Source organism: Heteronotia binoei, chromosome 2 (assembly GCF_032191835.1).
Source record: "Heteronotia binoei isolate CCM8104 ecotype False Entrance Well chromosome 2, APGP_CSIRO_Hbin_v1, whole genome shotgun sequence".
Classification (NCBI taxonomy): domain Eukaryota; kingdom Metazoa; phylum Chordata; class Lepidosauria; order Squamata; family Gekkonidae; genus Heteronotia; species Heteronotia binoei.
Genome location: NC_083224.1, coordinates 76050513 through 76064357, shown reverse-complemented (window position 1 = coordinate 76064357; position 13845 = coordinate 76050513).

The following is a 13845-nucleotide window of genomic DNA, read 5'->3' as shown; positions in this document are numbered from 1 at the left end:
CTCGTGGGCACTCAATGAAATTGCTGAGCAGTCGGTTTAGAACAGATAAAAGGAAGTACTTCTTCACCCAAAGGGTGATTAACATGTGGAATTCACTGCCACAGGAGGTGGCGGCATTTACAAGCATAGATAGCTTAAAGAGGGGATTGGACAAACATATGGAGCAGAGGTCCATCAGTGGCTATTAGCTACAGTGTATTGTTGGAAATTAAGGCAGCCCAGAAGCCATCAAAACATGTGCAGAAGGGACCAGATGATGGACATTTAACCTGAATGAGAAGGGAAACTGATGTGTAAAATGCCTTTGTTGTCTTCAAACAATGGAGAAAAATATTTTTTTATTACTGAAGGTTATTAGCAGGTTTAGGACTACCTGTAGAGAAACTACTTAAACTCTTGTGAGGAGTTTATGAGACATATATAAAACTCAAACCATATAGCCGCCCTGAGCCTGCTTCAGCGGGGAAGGCGGGATATAAATCAAATCAAATAAATAATAGTTCTGTATGAAAAGGATAAGAAACAGGGAAGTTATGAGGAAAACCTGACCCCAGTTTACTTCTTGTATAGACTTACAAGACAATAATGATGTATGTATGTCTGGAGACTCTGCCAGATCAGAAGGGTGCCTCGGTTACTGTAACCTCTCTCTGAGGTTCTCCCCCATTATTAAAATCACTTTGTTTACACATATGTCTGTATGAGTACATACCTGGTCGAGGGAATAATTAGGAATGCATTACATGGACAAAAAAAAAGTTATGTAAACTAACATTTCCCACTAGCCTTACGCCGCTTTCACTCTCCTCTTTTCCACAGGGCGGGTAGTGTGAATGCACAGATGACCACTCGAAGATCTACAGTTACAGGTAAGCAACCTGTCTATCTTCTTCGTGGTCTTTGTGCTTCACACTCATGGGAGATTAGCAAGCCAGACATACCTGGAGGCGGGAAGACTGTCAACCAGAAGAGACAGCTTGCAGCACCACAGCTTCCAGACGAGTCCTCTGCTGAGCATGCACATCCAAAGCGTAGTGCTTCACGAAAGCATGCGGAGAGGACCAGGTGGACACATCCGTCCAGGATGCTGCACACATCCGTCAAGGAAACACCCTTCAGGAACGCCACCGACGTCGCCATCGCTCTAGTAGTGTCCACGAATGAGTTCAGGCAATGGCGTCTTGGTCAACAAGTAGCACAGTTTAATAGTCTCAATAAGCCACTTAGAAAGCCGCTGAGATGAAATTTTGAACCCAATCTAGGAGCAGCATAAGAAACAAAAAGATGCTAGTCCTGATGAAAACTCTTAGAACGACTCAAGTAAAAAAACAACGCACGCTTAACATCTAAAGCATGCCACCAACGTTCCTCATCCAAGGAAGGCGTGGGATAAAACATGGGTAACCAAATGTCCAACTTAAGGTGAAACTGGGAAACCACCTTAGGGAGAAACGAAACATCAGGAGCCAATGATACTCCGGCTCATGAAAAACTAAATATAGGTGGCCACACCGCATAGCCATGAACTCCCCTACACGGCGTGCTGACATGATTGCCACCAAAAATGCAGTCTTCCAGGACAGAAGCTGTAGGGAGCAGGTTGCCATTTGTTCAAAGGGACGCCGAGTCAACCTGTCCAACACTAACGGCAGATCCTGCAACTGTGGAGGTGATCTAGATGGAGGATGCAATCTGACCAATCCCTTCAGGAAACGCTTTGAATGAGGGTGAGTAAAAACTGAATGCCCCTCAACAGACTCATGGTATGCTGATATTGCTGATAAATAAACTTTAACAGAAGAAAAGGAAAGCCCAACATCCACCAAGGACAACAGAAAGTGAAAAATCACCAGTAGGCCCACCCATTGGGGTGAGACTACAGGATCAGCCAAAAACCAAAGAAACTTCCTCCATTTCCTGAGACAGGAGACATGGGTAGATAACTTTCTACTATTTAGGAAGACGTGCTTGACTCTGCTTGAGAATTCACAGGGCCGATGAGCCACGCCGTCAGCTTCAGATGAGGTACGTTGTGATGAAATACCTGCCCCTCCTGAGTTGACAGAAGGTCCAGCTCCGCTGGAAACTGATAAAAAACCCCTCCCTTCACTAGACAAAGCAAAAACGGGAACCAGTTCTGCCGAGGCCACCACAGCGTGATTAATATGCACCTCAGCTTCTCCCTCGCTATTTTGTTGACCACTTTTGTCAGCAACGGAAGAGATGGAAATAGGTACAGAAACCAACCCTTCCGTGGGAACATTAGACCGTCTCCCAAGGATGCTGGATCCGATCCTCCCCTGGTGCAGAACAGAGGACACTTCCGATTCAGGGCTGTGGCAAAAACATCCACCTGAGGGTACCTCCAAAGCTGGAACACAGGTTGAAGGAAGTGCCACTGCATCTCCCACTCGTGTGGAGACGCTGCTCCTCTGCTCAATGAATCCGCCTGGAGATTGAGTACTCCTGGAAGATGTGCAACCTTCACAGATGCCATGCACCAGACACTCCTGCCACAGTTCTATTGCTAACGCACAGAGACGTCGGGAAACTGTCCCTCCCTGCCTGTTGACATAGCAAAGAGCTGTAGTATTGTCTGTCAACAGGGGCACAGCCTTCCCCGCCACCAAGGGACAGAATCACCGAAGAGCAAAGTGAATTGCCAGCAGTTCGAGATAATTTATGTGGCACTGAGTCAGCTGTGGAGGCCATGGACCCCCCACACACAGAGCATCCATGTGAGCACCCCAGCCCCGTAAAGACGCATCTGTGGTGATAGTGACTGTTGTTACAGACAGATGGAAGGGAGCTCCCTGACAGATGTTGTCTTTGGATTTCCACCATTCCAGGGCTTGGAGGATTGATGATGGAAGCATGAACCTCTTTTGAGGTGAGTCCCGTAATGGCCGAAACCTTCTGAGGAACCAAAGTTGAAGCCCTCTCATATATAGTTTCGCAAACAGAAGCACACTGGTAGTCGCCACCATCAACCTCAGCATCCGCTGCAGCTGCTGCGCTGTGCCCCATTTCCGGCTTTGCAGAAGATCGATGAGAGCGATGATGTCCGATGCTCTTTGCTGAGGCAGAAAGGCACGATGAAGTGTTGTGTCCAACAAAGCCACGATAAACTGAACAGTCCTTGATGGTATCAGATGGGACTTCTTCATGTTGACCTGCAGACCTAAGGTGTGAAGAAGACAAAGGGTGGTTGCAATGTGGCCGGATAGACGCTCTTCCAAATCCGCCACAAGGAGCCAGTTGTCTATATACGGAAAAACGACTATGCCTTGCAGCTGAAGATGTGCTGCTACCACACTCACCATCTTGGTAACCACCCGCAGTGCAGTACACAGGCCAAATGGAAGGGCTTTGAACTGGAAATGGTTGCAGCCTACCACAAACCTGAGGAAACACCTGTAAGCCGGATGGATACTGACATGAAATTAGGCATCCTTCAGATCCAGGGTTGCCATCCAGTTCCCTTGGTTGATGAGGGGAAGAATTGTCTGCAATGCAGACATCCTGAATTTCTGATACACAATAAACTTGTTCAGATTCTGAAGGTCCATAATTGGTCTCAATCCCCCATCACCTTTGGGGACCAGGAAATAACGAGAATAGAATCCCTCCGTCCTGTTCTCTGCAAGGACCGGTTCTATGGCTTGTTTCTGCAAGAGGTTGTGAACTTCCTCTAACAGAGGGGGGGAAGGAGGTGTGGTGACCAGCACTGACTGAGTCAGAACCTGAACAAAATCTATCTTGTATCCTTCTGCTATGATGGAAAGAGCCCACCTGTCTGTGGAGATGGACTCCCAAGCCGGAAGATACTGATGGAGGCAGATATGTGACGAAGGAGGGACGGCAATGTGTGCTACAGAAAAGTCAAAGCCCTGCTTTTGTGGCGGGCACCCTTAGATTTGCTGGTGGTTGCAAATGCTGAAGCAAACCTGTTTTTGTTATTTCCCCTATAGGGAGACCTACTCTCTGCTTGTGAAGAGCGAGATCTCCAAGGCTGGTCAGGGGAGAATTTCTGGTAGGGCCTCTTGGGCCAGGATTTATGCCATTGCTTAGGCTTGCCAGCCCTACAGGATGCTGGGACACCCAGGTTCCTTGAGGTCTTTATGCTTTTGTCCATCTCTTGAAGGACACTGTCAGTGGTGGAACTAAAAAGACCTTCACCCTCAAAAGAAAGGTCTTCAACGTAGGCCCTGGTGTCAGGCTGAAGAGCTGTAGACCATAGCCAAGAGTGACGACGCAGAGAGACGGCGGATGTGAGGGTCTTGGCAGATACATCCATCATGTGCTTTGCTGCAGCCAGTTGTTGCTTAGCCACAGCAAAGCCTTCTTTTTGCAACTTCTTGAACGAAGATCGCTTCTCCTCACTCAAGGAAGACATTAGTGGTGTGAGCTGCTCCCAAACGGAGTATTGGTAGACAGCCATGGCCGCGGCGTAATTTGAGATCTTTACTCCCAATGCTCCAGCTGAATAGAACCGTCTGCCCACATTGTCTATTTTCTTCCCCTCTTTGTCAGGTGGCGAAGAATGTGTCTTGCGGGCCTTTGAGGACGAGGAGACCACCACCGAGTTGGGTTTGGGGTGGGAGAACAAGAAAGACAGGTTGCTTACCTGTAACTGTAGATCTTCGAGTGGTCATCTGTGCATTCAAACTATGCACCCTACTTCCCCACTGCTGACGATCTCCCTATGTTATGGGATAGAGTGCCTGCGCCGATCCCCAAATTGGTACCTAAAAAGCCCGGGATTTTTTCTCGCTCAGCACCAACGGGCATGCGCAGGCGGCCCAGTGCGCATGCTCGCTGGCGCCAGCGCGAGGATCCCGCCAGTTTCTTCCAGACCACTGGAAGCCCCTAACATAGGGAGACCGTCAGCAGTGGGGAAGGAGGGTGGGTGGTGTGACTGCACAGATGACCACTCAAAGATCTACAGTTACAGGTAAGCAACCTGTCTATCTTCTTCGTGGTCTCTGTGCTTCACACTCATGGGAGATTAGCAAGCAAGACATACCTGGAGGCGGGAAGACGGTCAACCAGAAGAAACAGCTTGCAGCACCGCAGCTCCCAGACGGGTCTTCTGTTGAGCATGCACATCCAGCACATAGTGCTTCATAAAAGCATGCGGAGAGGACCAGGTGGCAGCCTTGCAAATGTCTGTCAGGGAAACCCCTTTCATGAACGCCACCAACGTCGCCATCGCTTTTGTAGAGTGTCCGCGAATAGGCCCAGGTAATGGCTTCTTAGCCAACAAATAACACAGTTTAATAGTCTCGGTGAGCCATTTTGAAAGCAGCTGAGACGAGATTCTGGAACCTAACTTAGGAGCAGCATAAGAAACAAAAAGATGCTGGTCCTTACAAAAACTCTTGAAGCGACTCAAATAAAACAATAAGGCACGTTTAACATATAAAGCATGAAACCTACGTTCCTCATCCGAGGAAGGTGTAGGATAAAACGTGGGCAACCAAACTTCTAAGTTAAGGTGGAACTGAGAAACCACCTTGGGGAGAAAGGAAATATCAGGAGCTAAGGACACTCCAGACTCCTGAAAAGCTAAATATGGGTAGTCACAACGCATAGCCATGAGCTCCCCTGCACAGCGTGCTGATGTAATGGCTACCAAAAAAGCAGTCTTCCAAGATAGGAGCTGTAACGAGCATGTGGCCATCGGCTCAAAAGGACGCCAAGTCAGCCTGTCCAACACTAGAGTCAAATCCCACAACTGTGGGGGTGATCTTGAAGGAGGATGAAGCCTAAGCAAACCCTTCAAAAATCTCTTAGAATGAGGGTGTGCAAAAACTGAAAGCCACTCCACTGCTTCATGGAATGCAGATATTGCCGCCAGATAAACTTTAATGGAGGAAAAAACAAGGCCAGCATCCACCAGAGATAACAAAAACTCAAAAATAACCGGCAGTCCCACCCTCTGGGGCAAAACTGTAGGATCAACTAAAAACTGAAGAAACTTCTGCCACTTCCTATCATAAGAAGCGCAGGTATTCAGCTTCCTGCTATTCAGGAAAATCTGTTGGACTCTGTTGGAGAACTCACAGGGTCGATGAACCACGCTGTCAGCTTCAGGTGGGGCATGTTGTGATGGAATACATGACCGTCCTAAGCTGACAGAAGATCCGGTTCTGCCGAAAACTGGTAGAAGACCCCCCTCGCCAGTTGGAGCAAGATCGAGAACCAGTTCTGCCGAGGCCTCCACGGAGTCACCAGGATGCAGCGTGGTCTCTCTCTTGCGATCTTGTTGACCACCCTTGTCAATAGTGGCAGAGGTGGGAACAGATATAGGAACCGACCTTCCCACAGGAACAGCAGACCGTCTCCCAATGACTCCGGATCCGAGCCCCCTCTGGAGCAGAACAGAGGACACTTCCGGTTCTTGGCTGTGGCAAAGACATCCACCTGAGGATACCCCCAGAGCTGAAACACGGGTTGAAGGAATCACCACTGTATCTCCCACTCGTGCGGGGAAGCTGCACCCCTGCTGAGGGAGTCTGCTTGCAGGTTGAGCACCCCTGGGAGATGTGCAGCCTTCACAAAGATGTTGTGGTCCACGCACTCCGACCACAGTTCCAGTGCCATCGCACAGAGCCGTCGAGAAACTGTCCCTCCCTGTCTCTTGATGTAATACAGGGCAGTGGTATTGTCCGTAAGCAGAGCAACAACCTTCCCCGCCATCATGGGGCGGAAGGATAGAAGAGCAAAATGAACTGCCAGCAGTTCCAGGTAATTTATATGGCAGTGAGTCAATTTCAAAGGGCAAGGCCCCCCCCACACAGAGTGTCCATGTGGGCCCCCCAACCCCATAAAGACGCATCTGTTGTGATCATCACTGTTGGTACAGGTAGGTGGAAGGGAGCTCCCTGACAAATGTTGTCCTTTGATTTCCACCACCGCAGTTTTTGAAGTGTCACAGGTGCAATTACAAACCTCTTTCGAGGTTATCCCTTAACGGTCGAAACTGACGAAGAAACCAAAGTTGTAGGCCTCTCATCCTCAGCTTCGCAAAGATCAGCACGCTTGTACTCGCCGCCATCAGCCCCAGCATCTGCTGCAGCTGCTGCGCCATGCCCCACTTTCGACTGCAGAAGTTCAACAAGGTTGATAATGTCCATCGCTCTCTGCTGAGGCAGGAAAGCACAATGAAGGTTTGTATCCAGCAAAGCCCCTATGAACTGAACTGTCCGTGATGGAGTAAGGTGTGATTTCTCCAAATTGACCTGTAGACCCAAGGTGTGAAGACGACGAAGAGTGGTGGCAATATGGTTTGACAAACTTTCCTTCGACTCCGCCACAAGGAGCCAATCGTCGATGTATGGAAAGATGACTATCCCTTGAAGCCAGAGGTGGGCAGCCACAACGCTCATCATCTTCGTGAACACGCAAGGTGCAGTGGACAGGCCGAACAGAAGGGCCTTGAACTGGAAGTGTTGAGAACCTACTGCAAACCGAAGGAAACGTCTGAACGCAGGATGGATGCTGACGTGGAAGTAGGCATCCTTGATGTCCAGCGTTGCCATCCAGTTGATGAGGGGCAGAATTGGTTGATGAGGGGCAGAATTGGTTGATGAGGGGCAGAATTGTTTGAAGAGTGGACATTCTGAACTTCTGGTACAGAATAAACTTGTTCAAATTCCGAAGGTCCATGATTGGTCTCAAACTCCCGTCCCGCTTGGGAACCAGGAAGTAACAAGAGTAGAAGCCTCCCGTCCTGGCCTCTACCAGGACCCGTTCTATGGCGTGTTTCTGTAGGAGGTTGCTCACGTCCGCCAGCAGAGGTGGGGAACGGGGTGTGGTGATTACCACAGATTGGTTCGGAATCTGAGCAAAATCTATTTTGTCGCCTTCCGTGACGATGGAAAGCGCCCACCTGTCTATAAAGATGGACTCCCAGGCTGATAAAAATGGGCGGAGGCAGATAGACAAAGAAGAAGTGGGGACGGTGATGCGTGCTACCAGAAAGTCAAAGGCCCTGCTTTTGAGGGCGAGCGCCCTTGGACTTGCCGGTGGTCTGTGCAGAAACGTAGCGGTTTTTATTGTTCCCCCTGTATGGGGACCTACTCTCAGGTTGGGCAGAGTGAGGTCTCCACTGCTGTTCCGGGGAGAATTTTTGATATGGCTTCTTTGACCAAGGTTTGTTCCACTGTTTTGGTTTTGTAGCTCTGGAAGATGCTGGGACACCCAGGTTCCTGGAAGTTTTTATGCTTTTATCCATTTCCTGGAGTGCATTGTCGGTGGTTGAGCTGAAGAGGCCTTCGCCCTGGAAGGGCAGATCTTCCATGAAGGCCCTGGTGTCTTGCTGGAGGGCCGTTGACCTGAGCCAGGAGTGGCGGCGGAGGCAGACAGCAGAAGCGATGGTTCTTGCTGAGACGTCCACCATATGCTTTGTTGCAGCCAGTTGTTGTTTGGCTACAGCAAAACCTTCCTTCTGCAACTTCTTTGTAGCAGACCTCTTCTCATCACTCAGGGAAGACAAGAAGGGGGTAAGTTGTTCCCACACTGAATATTGGTATCTAGCCATGCATGCAGCATAGTTAGATACCTTTACTTCCAGCGCCCCAGCAAAGTAAAACGTCCTCCCAACGTTGTCCAGCTTCTTTCCCTCGTCTGGTGGAGAGGAGTGCATCTTCCGGGTCTTTGACAAGGAGGATACGACCACCGAATTGGGCTTTGGATGCGTGAAGAGCAATTCAGCACCGGCCTCTTGGACGCAGTACATGTGGTCCAACCTTCTTGATGACACAGGTGTAGAAGCAAGCTTCACCCAGGGCTCCTTCACCGCCTGTAAGATAAACTTCGTAACAGGAAGGGCAACCGCTGTAGATGTATCCTGCTGCATGATGTCGAATACGGTGTCAACTACAACGGGTTGCGGTTGTGTCACCGGGAGAGAGAGGGAGAGTGCCATCATCTTCACCAGGTCCCCATATGACTTTAGATCCTCCGATGGTGAAATGGGAAGATCCTCAGTGGTATGAGACACTGGCGAAGGTTCCAAAACCCTGTCCGGATTGTCGGTACCAACCTCGGAGTCCGACGAAGACTCTCTCCTCAAAGAATGTTCCGAGAGCACCAGCGTTGACTCTCTGACAGGTGACCGGATCGACACCGACGACCTAGGCTGGACTTCTTCCACCACCACCACCACGCCGTGTCTTTCGGGTGGGACGGACATCGATGCTGAGGCACGCTGCCTAGAATGCTGGGAAAGCCTCAACATATGGGATGCCTCGGATTGCTGGTCCCAGTCTGCAAACTCCTGAGGGGGGTACCATTGGTACGGCGGGTATGGATAGGCTTAGAGAGGCCACTGGCGCTGCTCCCATGGTGGAAGTGGTGGGAAGCGGCAAGCTACGGTGGTCGGTTCCAGCTCTCTCCAACCTCTTGCCTGATCCAGCGATGTCAACGGCTCCATCGGTGCCGACACCTCCACCTCTGAGACAGAGTTGCTTTCACTGCGACGCCTCGACCCTGAAGAATGGGAGCGCTGAGTGAGGTCGATCTCTTGCTCCGATGCCAACAGACGCAACTGCTGCGAAGCACTGCCTCTTGACACCGAAGGGCTACGATGTGGGGACGCCAAGATCTTCCTCGGTGGAGCAGTCGACATCGATGTCGAAGCATCATAAGAAGGGGAAGGAGTGCGGGACGATCTCTTCTTCTGCTTCTCCTTAGATTTCACCTTCTTCGGTGCGGATGATCGGGTCCCCGAGTCATCCCGACGCTTCTTAGCTGGGGTGTCCACTGACCCTTCAGAAGGTCGCTTTGTGAAACGCTCGCACTTGACTGGCATCTTGGTCCTGATCGGCGATGTATCGGCCGATGTGACCGTCGGGGCTGCGGCCTCTCCCATTGGTATCGACGGGCCTGATGCCATCTTTTGAGGACGAAGTGCCAACTCAACCAACGCAACCGAAAGCCTCGCTGCTTGATTCTTCCAAGTTTGTTTGGAAAAACTCAGGCAGTGCGAGCAAGAATCCACATAATGTCCCTCGCCCAAACAAAGGAGACAGAGGGAATGGCCGTCGGGGGTGGGGGGGTGGGCAATCTTCTTCCCACAGGAGTGGCACCTCTTAAAAAAACCCCAACGTCTTTCCATAGACGCCAAGGAAAAAACCCAGCCAGGAAAGTCTCTGAGGGGAAAAACGGGGGAAAACTGGGCCCCAAAGGGCAAGTCCAACAATTTTTTTTTTACAACACTATCTAACAACTAACTAACTAACTAACTAACTAACTACACTATGAAAATAACAAACAGGCTATATACAACAAGAAAGGCAATCCTAAGATTACTTTACCGACCAGGGACACGAAAGGAGATCCTCTCAGCGCAGCGGTCAGAAAGGAACTGGCGGGATCCTCGCACTGGCGCTGGTGAGCATGCACACTGGGACGCCTGCGCGTGCCCGTTGGTGCAGAGCGCAAAAAAATCCCGGGCTTTTTAGGTACCGATTCAGGGATTGGCACAGGCGCTCTATCCCATGAGTGTGAAGCACAGAGACCACAAAGAAGATCTCAGCACCAGCCTCCGGAACATGATGCATATGGTCCAGTCTTCGTGTAGAAATTGGTGTAGATGCTGGCTTTACCCAGGGTTCCTTCACTGCCTGCAGAATAACTCTGGTCACTGGAAGGGCCACAGTCGTCAATGTGTCTCTCTGCATTATGTCGAAGACGGTGTCATCGACAACTGGCTGTGGTTGAACTGCTGTGAGGGAAAGAGAGTGTTCAGGTCCCCATAAGACTTCAGATCTTCCGATGGCGATATGGGAAGGTCCTCAGCAATATGCAACTCTGGAAAGTTTCCGCTGCCCTGTCCAGATCATCAGTACCGACCTCAGAGTCTGATGATGAAGAGTCTCTTCTCACTGAGTGCTCAGATAGTATTGGGGTCGAAGCACGTTCGGGTGACTGGAGCGATACCGACAGGCGAGCCTGCACTTCCTCCGATCGCTCCCTGCGTCTCTCGGGAGGGATTGACACCGATGCCGATGCACGATGCATGGAGTGATGTGAAACCTTCAAGACATGAGAGGCTTCCGACCACTGATCCCATTCTGGAAAGTCACGTGGTGGGTACCACTAGTATGGTGGTGGGTACAGATATCTGTAGGAACAAAGCCACTGACATTGATCCCACAATGGAGGTGGTGGGAAACATCAAACCACAGCAGCCAGTTCAAGCTCTCTCCGCAGCGGAAGTGGTGCCAAGGGTTCATTCAGCGCTGAAGCCTCGACCTCCCATACCGAACCACTGTCGCTCTGACGACACGACCCCGATGTAGACGAATGGGTGCACTGGGTCAGGTCTATCTCCTGCTCAGATCCCGACAGATGGATCGGCTGTGAGCCTCTGCTTCTTGACACCAAAGGACTCCATGGAGATGCCAGAATCTTCCGGGGTGGAGCAGCCTGAGTTGACATCGACTCCAACGAAGCATCCCGAGAAGGAGTGCGGGAAAGTCTGTCCTTCTTTTGCTTCTCCTTGGATTTAGACATTTTTGGGAGGGACGATCGGGTCCCCGAATCGTCTCGACGTTTCTTGGCCGGAGTCACCACTAACCCTTCAGAGGGTCATTTTAGTTGCAGACACACACACATATATATATATATATATATATATATATATATATATATGAACATATGAAGCTGCCTTATACTGAATCAGACCTTTGGTCCATCAAAGTCAGTATTGTCTTCTCAGACTGGCAGCGGCTCTCCAGGGTCTCAAGCTTTTTCACACCTATTTGCCTGGACCCTTTTTTGGAGATGTCAGGGATTGAACCTGGGACCTTCTGCTTCCTAAGCAGATGCTCTACCACTGAGCCACCATCCCTCCCCTTGTGGGTCGGCCTCGCTCGGTCGACATGCTCGTCTGCACTGGCGACGATGGATTGGCCGATGCAACCGTCTGGGCCTGGGTAGCTTCTTCCATCGATACTGACGGGCCTGTTGCCATTTTCAGCGGACAAAGAGCCGATTCTACAAGTGCCACCGATAGCCTTGCTGCCCGGTTTTTGCGGGTTTGCTTCGAGAAACTCGAGCAATGCGGGCACAAATCGACTCAGTATCCCTCACCCAGACACAATAAGCAGAGAGAGTGACCGTCAGGAGGTGCAATCTTGCTACCACACTTGAGGCAACGTTTGAAACACCTCCAGCACCTTTCCATAGGCACCAGAACCCACACAGAAAGATTTGTGAGGGAATGGGGGAAAATAAAGCCCCAAAGGCCAAGGTCCAACACAAAGTCTCTCTCTTTTTTTTAACAACTAACTATAATACTAGCTAGTAACTAGGAAAACAACAAACGGGCGTAATAACGGGAAAAAATCCAAAGGATTACCAGGCACCGACCGGAGCAGTCAAAAGGAGATCCTATCAACACGGCGGTCCAAAAGGAACTGGCGGGATCCTCACGCTGGCTCCAGTGAGCATGTGTACTGGGACGCCTGCGCATGCCAACTGGTGCCGAACGCGAAAAATCCCAGGCTTTTTAGATACCGATTCGGGGGATCAATACAGGTACTATATCCCATGAGTGTGAAGTACAGAGACCACGAAGAAGATATTAGTGTTTATTCATTAAGAAATAGTGCAATTTAGAAGAACAGTTTGAGTCCAGTGGCACCTTTAAGACCAACGAAGTTTAACTTTGGGTATAAGCTTTCGTGTGCATAAACACTTTATCAGATATCAGTGATTTAGTAGTTAGAATGCCAGACTATGACTGGAAAGATCAAGGTTCAAATCCCCACTCAGCCAAGAAGTTGGCTGGGGAACTTTGCTCTCAGACTAACCCAACTTATGGGGTGATTTTGAGGATAAACATGATAACATCTAGCAAAATGTCTACCACTGTGATGGGTGTTGCAAACAAAAAGAACTAGTATATTACAGAGTACACAGCTGATCTCAAGCAAAGATCCTCACTGGTGGATGTAGAATTGTGTGCTGTCAGATGTGGCAGTACATGTAAGATATGTGTTTTGCCTCAGTATGATAATGCTTCCATGTATAGTACCTTAGTTTCCCCTATGGCTATTTGTTCACTTGTACTGGAAATATGAAAGGTGCATACTGAATGAAGTAACGGGTACATGGGATAAACCTTCTGCTCTTCATGACTTAATTCTAGATTTATTTATATACTTCATGTATACCCTACCCTTCCCCCGAGTGGGGAACTAAAGCAGCCCATACCATTAACCTCTACTCCATTTTCCCCTTACAACAACCCTGTGAGTTTAGGCTGAGAGTGTTTGACTGGCCCCAAATCACCCAGCATACTTCCATGGCAGAGTGGGGATTTGAACTCAGATCTCAACAGATCCTAGTCCAACACTCTAAGCACTGCATCATACTGGCTCTTTCTTCTTGTGGGAAGCAAATTTATCAACATAATATAGCTCCAAGAAGAGGGAATTAATTTGTATACATCCTCAACATGAAGTTTCCAAGACACCACAAGGAATGTTTCCAAGAGACAAGGAAGAAAATGATAGTGTAAAAAAGAACAATACTATACAGTTGCAACTGAAATGTAGCTAACCTTGTTTACTCCCAAATAGTTAAAACCAAGCATGTGTTAAACATTGTAGCTTAATAGCTATTTCTTGGTCTTTTATTTGTTCTGGAATTAGTATCTGTTATGGGAAAAGCTAGTAAGATTTTTAAAAGATTATGTCTGTTGATTGACCCTGAGCCTTGTTCCTGGCGTTCTCCTAAAATCAGACTTCCAATTGTTTTCTGGTATTAGAACCATCTGGTTAGTGTTTCCAATTAAAATGTAAAGCCCAGGGGGAGGGGGCGGGAATGTGA